The sequence below is a fragment of the Petromyzon marinus genome, unplaced genomic scaffold (genome assembly GCF_048934315.1).
Source record: "Petromyzon marinus isolate PM22_M1 ecotype Great Lakes invasive population unplaced genomic scaffold, UKy_Petmar_22M1.pri1.0 PM_G_Scaffold_11, whole genome shotgun sequence".
Lineage (NCBI taxonomy): Eukaryota > Metazoa > Chordata > Hyperoartia > Petromyzontiformes > Petromyzontidae > Petromyzon > Petromyzon marinus.
This window is the reverse complement of record NW_027422662.1, coordinates 1,595,879-1,602,005: the sequence shown is the minus strand read 5'-3', so window position 1 is coordinate 1,602,005 and position 6,127 is coordinate 1,595,879. Positions and strand designations below refer to the sequence as shown.

The 6,127-nt window shown below is 48.1% G+C and overlaps 1 long non-coding RNA gene across 1 annotated transcript; it reads left to right on the top strand.

Moving 5' to 3' along the window:
• The first annotated feature begins 408 nt into the window (after positions 1 to 408).
• On the top strand, positions 409 to 5,359 carry LOC142908921 (uncharacterized). Its single transcript, XR_012932034.1, has 2 exons — positions 409 to 479; positions 1,586 to 5,359. It is a non-coding gene; the product is annotated as an uncharacterized LOC142908921 (long non-coding RNA).
• Positions 5,360 to 6,127: the final 768 nt, after the last annotated feature.

The following is a 6,127-nucleotide window of genomic DNA, read 5'->3' as shown; positions in this document are numbered from 1 at the left end:
GGGAGGAGCGTGTCTCGTACCCCGGATGTGACGTCATGTCACCTGCTGCCGCATGACGTCACGAGGTAACAGGAAGCTATCGCTTCCTGCACTGAAATCCGAGGTGAGAAATTTTCATTGCGATTGTGGTTGTTGTGGTGGTGGTAGTGGTGGTTGTTGTTGTTTACCAAGGTAGAGCCTCGCTCTCTCTCGTAGGGATGTCAGTTGAGTAGCAGCGAGCATGGGAATCGATGTCCAGGTTGGAACTTTACAACGCGGGGCCTTGCCACGTGGGGCCTTGCCTCCTGCCCTCGCCTGATTGCATTCACTTTAATTATCTCACTTAAGTTTAATTTGTCTTCACCCGGCTCACCACTTTGTAATTTTGTGTTATTGTAAATATTCACGCAGTTTTTATTTTCTTTTGTTAGCAGGCCAAGCCCGCTTGAGCTGCTATACCGCTCTTGTTATCAGAAGCAACCTGCCCACAACAACACAAGGTGAGGCTTTGTCAACGTGTGTGAATGTTTTGACTTAAAACTTTGGTGACTGCAGGAATTAATATTCTTGGTTCTTTCGGTAAAGTCACGTAGATAGAAAATTAAATGAAAATAAATGAAAAAATGTAAATAAAGCAAAAAACTCACGTCGTTTTGATCGCAACACAGTGGTCTTTATTTAATGTAATTGTATTATCTGTTATTGTTATTTTCTATCTACGTAACTTTACCGAAAGAAACAAGAATACCTGTGTCAATGTCTATCGGTCAAAGACGCTAAACGGAGATACGCGCAAACTCCAAATATACAGCAGGCGTCAGGGTCGGGATCAAACCCACGACTTCCTGTATACCAGGTGAGGTAGTTAACGTCTCACCACGGAGAGAGACACGCAAACTCCAGTTAGCCTCGGCTATGTTCGTTGATCCTCAATTAATTACTTGGTGGAGTGAGGAAGCATTCATGCCAAGCAGATGAAGGTGGCCAGGCGTGATTCTAGACACGCCACCGCCTGTTTACCCAGTGACAGTGTACAGTTTGTGTTTGCAGTAACATCTATTAGCTCTGTTGAACACGGAGGTTATAGCATTACAATAGTTTACTTTTGTTTTCCTCTGGAACTCTTTATATGAATGGAAACAGGAAGTTAACACAGCACACACATTCAGCTGAAGTCGGAACTGTTCATCCCAGCATTCAAGGACATCTGAGCCTGGATTCACACCTCTAAGTTGCGATTGAACGTTAATTTATGCATTTCTGCCTAACACAAATAGTATTGTTTTCACCACCCTTTGCTATGTCAGCTGAATTTAGCTCTCATAAATATTCCTTTTGTAGCCAGACAGCTGAAATTGTGTGCTCGGAGTTTTGGGTGGACATTCATTTTGAAGATACGAGGGCTTCCAGGCATGTTTATGACCGTTTGCCCTCTCATTGTGTGCCATAACAGCCCTGTGATGAATTTGGGACACTTCTTCACTACTTCATGAATATATGAATAAGTATAGACGTGTAAGTCACGTGTTACTGTGTATATATTCATTCCTCTGTGCTTCGATACTGACGTGTAGATGGTGTGGATATTATTTTTTTCTGTCTGCAGCTGACGCTGGTCTGCTGGAGCAAGGCACTCAGCGCAGCTCTGTACGACAAGGCAACAATGCGACCAGCGTGCATACAGCACGGATCGGACTGGAAATTTGACACGGCACCAGAGAACTCGCACGGGAGAGAAACCCTTCAAGTGCACTGTGTGTGGGAAGGCATTTGCATGGCCATCAGTTCTTGAGATCCACCAGAGAACACACACGGGAGAGAAACCCTTCAGGTGCACGGTGTGCGGGAAGGCATTTTCACAGTCATCACATCTGCAAAGACATCAGAGTACACACACAGGAGAGAAACCCTTCAAGTGCACTCTGTGCGGGAAGGCGTTTGCACAGTCCCCACATCTTCTAGTACACCAGAAAACACACACGGGAGAGAAACCCTTCAAGTGCAGTACGTGTGGGAAGGCGTTTGCACATTCATCTCCTCTTGTAGCACACCAGAGAACACACACGGGAGAAAAACCCTTCAAGTGCAGTGTGTGTGGGAAGGCATTTTCACGGTCATCTGTTGTTAAAAGACACCTGAGAACACACAGAGGAGAGAAACCCTTCAAGTGTAATCTGTGCAGGATGGCGTTTGCACAGCAACAACATCTTCAAGTACACCAGAGAACACACACGGGAGAGAAACCCTTCAAGTGCACTCTGTGCGGGAAGCCGTTTGCACTTTCATCATCATCTTCAAGTACACCAGAGAACACACACGGGAGAGAAACCCTTCAAGTGCAGTGTGTGTGGGAAGGCGTTTGCACGTTCATCTGCTCTTAAAAAACACCAGAGAACACACACAGGAGAGAAACCCTTCAGGTACACTCTGTGCGGGATGGCGTTTGCACAGTCATCACATCTTCAAGTACACCAGAGAACGCACAAGCATCAGAAGGTCCACAAGGAGTGGAGTCTGAAAACAGCTTGTGAAAGTCAAAGTGCCACAATAAGCCCATCCCTCATGAAATAAGAACCGAAAGAAAATCCCAGCTTGGACACTTTTAAAGGTATCGAGGTGAAATATGAAGAGGTGATGGTGAAGAGGGAAGAAGTGATGGTGAAGAGCGAAGAAGTGAAGGTGAAATGTGAAGAAGTGATGGTGAAGAGCGAAGAAGTGAAGGTGAAATATGAAGATGAAGATTCAACTCCAAAATGGGACCTTCACATCGATGGAGGCAACGTGAAGCAGGAGGAGAATTCTGATTGAGGCAGAGCGAGGCAACTCCCAGCAGTTCGTGGAAGTGGAGGTGTGGGTGGACTTCCTCCAAGACAATACAAAGTCAGGTGGAGACCCGGTAGATGTGTAAACTTTGCGTTTTAATAATTGTGTTATTTTATTTTGGGCACCGTTATAATATATGCCACAGGACCCGCACGAGCTTAATCCGGCACTGTCCGGGATACCGTTCCAGTGGCCAACCAGGCTGTTGAAAACACCGCGGGTGGAGTTGAGGGTGACGGTGGAGGACGTGAAGGGGGCGATTGATGCCGATGGGCGGCGGGGTGGTCATCCGAGAGGATGCCCAGTGGGGAGATGAAGCAATGAAATCGCTCCACGTGTCAGGCGCTGGGTGGATCACCGCACAGCGGCATCGTGGGAGGTTGCGACGGCACGGGGAGGTCTCTACCCGCTAGTGGATTGACCGTGGCTGATGGTGACGACGACGATGATGGATGTTGCTCACTCAACTCTGCGACTTACAGAACGCCGGAGACGCACGGCGATGTGCGGGGTGTTCAGCGGCACGGTGGAGCCGATGGCCTCCTTGCAGCCGCTGTACAGCTGACGCACGACGTGGAGCAGGGCAGGGAGCACGCTGTCCACTATGTCCTGTCAGCTGCCGCTCAGCTGACCCATAGCCTGCAGTAGGGCAGGGAGCGAGCTGTCCACTATGTCCTCACTGTGGCTACTGCACAGCTGACCCACAGCCTGCAGTAGGGCAGGGAGCACGCTGTCCACAATGGCCTCACTGTGGCTACTGCACAGCTGACCCGCAGCCTGCAGGAGAGGAGTCGGCGCGCTGTCCATGAGCCAGGACATCCCGTGGGGCCAGGCTGGGCCGCCCCTCTCCTGTCCGTGTGCGTGGCCGCTGGTGAACATCGGTCCCCAGGTGGCGACCGCTGCCGGTGGAGAGACGTCCTTCACGAGTCCCGAGTAGTTGTTGATCGTGGTGGTGGTGCTGGTGTTGGAGCCGTTGATGTTCGAACCCCCACGCTGAGATCCTCCGAGAAGTTCCACCACCGGCTGCGTGAGCAGCAGAACCACAGTGAGCACAGCCGTGAAGATTGCCACGCTGGTGGTGGTGGTGGTGGCGAAGTTCTCCGCAGACCTCGAAGTGGAGGAGCGGCGTGGGGCGAGGTGGTTGCCTCTCCCGGAGCCGACTCCACTCTGGTCGCTCCAATGGATACACCTTAGTCACAGGCCTTTAATGACAAGAATGTGAAGTTGAACACTCAGTTCCTAGGTTAAACCTGCATGGTGAGAGTGGCCAGTCTTTGTGGACCTGTGGGTTGGGTAGATCTCTAACCAGGAGCGAGAGCCAATAAGCTCCCAAGCATTCACTCGGTTTTAATAATTCCATTCTAGATTTGAAGCTTTCGTGACTGCAAGGATCCATACTCTTTGGTTCTATTCGGTAAAGTCACGTAGGTAAAAAGATAAAATAACAAAAATCACGACGTTTCAGCCACAACACAAGTGGCCTTCATCATGACAGCACGGTCCCTTCACCTGATGAAGGCCACTTGTGTTGTGGCCGAAACGTCGTGATTTTTGTTATTTAATTATTCCACTTATATGGTGCTTGCTTTATTGCCTCTGGCAATTCGGACTTTTGTATCTCGTCTCAGACACACGAAGAGCATCCCCAAGTAGCAGCTGCCCCTGTGTGGCACAAGGTGGTGGCCCTGCACCGGCCTGCATGTGGACAAGAGCCTGTCAGTAGGGGGCGATGGTTGATGTGGCATCTTAGTTGTGGAGTTTGTAGGCAATGTTTCGAATTTGATAAATTTTGACCCAGACGCCAGCATGCAATGGCCTACTCGTTTTGAATGACGCAACAATAGTACGTTGTACATACACTGTTAAGCAGACAGTGCGTATTTTTTAAAATATCTTCTTGTTAATGCGATGTAAACTGATGCAGTATATTTCAGTGCAGTAATTCAATTTAGAATGAATACTTGTCTGATTGTGTGCATACATGTAAAATTTTGTCTATAAGGGTCAAACATTGAATAAGTGATGTTAGGACAAAGTGTGTGTGTGTGTTTGGAAGTAACCTGTACAGAGAACTCAGGTGAGACTCATTGTTCTTGTGATACAGGTCAAAGGGTATTTTTGTGTTTTCAGGAAGCATCTCCCTCTGCAGCAACTCATCGTCTTTGAAATAAGGAGCATACTCGGATCATTAATCAGTTACGTGGCACACCACTCAAAGGTTACACATAGAGGAGGTTCATTCTCTGCAACACAAATTGTAGTTTTGTATTACGTGTTGACGTAGATTTTCTCGAACTAGGACATGAAATGCTCCTTGCTGATTCACGTCTGGATGTTCACGACCAAGAGTTGAAGCAAGCCTGACCACCTGCGGCGCCCCTCATAACCATTTGCGGCCTTGGGCCAGGAAAGTCACGAAAAAAATTGCACGCGAACGACGCCTCCACGCAAGCTCCCGATGCTCCGTCTTGAAGTTTGAAAATGAAACAGCTTTTAATTGTATTATGTTTTGAATTATATAGTTGTATTTCTTCATTAAAAGCTTATTCATTGAAAACGACATTTCGTGTGAGTTTTCTCTCATCGTTAAGTAGACGATGGCCTTGCCGGGGGTTTGGTTCGATGCGGACTATCACCTGGTAGGGATCGCGGGATCGAGATAAGGCGACACGGAGCTGCTGGCCGTCTGCAGATCGATTCCAACGTAATCGAGCATCTGTCCCTGCGCCTCCGTCGTTGGTACAGGGGGTGCGTGTCTCCGTTGTGGAGTTTCTGGATAGTGTTACTGGAATTGACACAATTTTGACCGTGACACCAACATGCAATGTGCGTTGTGAGTGACACAGTGGTTTGTTTTACATCTGCCGTTTAGCAGACTGCGCATGTTGTGGTGAATGTTACTGGGGTAGCCAGGTGTGCCTGTCGGGTTTTTAACCTTGAACCTCTGCAATAAATAGAGAATGTGCTACCACATTCTTGGTTCTTTCGGTAAAGTCACGTAGATAGAAAACAAGAAAATTGGAAAATAATAAATTGATGAAAAGATGCCCATTGGTCGACTGAGATGACTGTGCCCCCCACAGTGTACACACACACAGTGTATATACAACACAGTGCACAGACACACACAGTGCACACACACAGTGCACACACACACAGTGCACACACAGTGTGTGTACACACAGTGTGTGTACACACAGTGTACACACACTGTACATTCACAGTGTACACGTACACACAGTGTGTACGTGTACACACACACAGTGCACACACAGCGTGTACGTACACAGTGTGTACACACAGTGTACACAATAGTTTCAGTTTA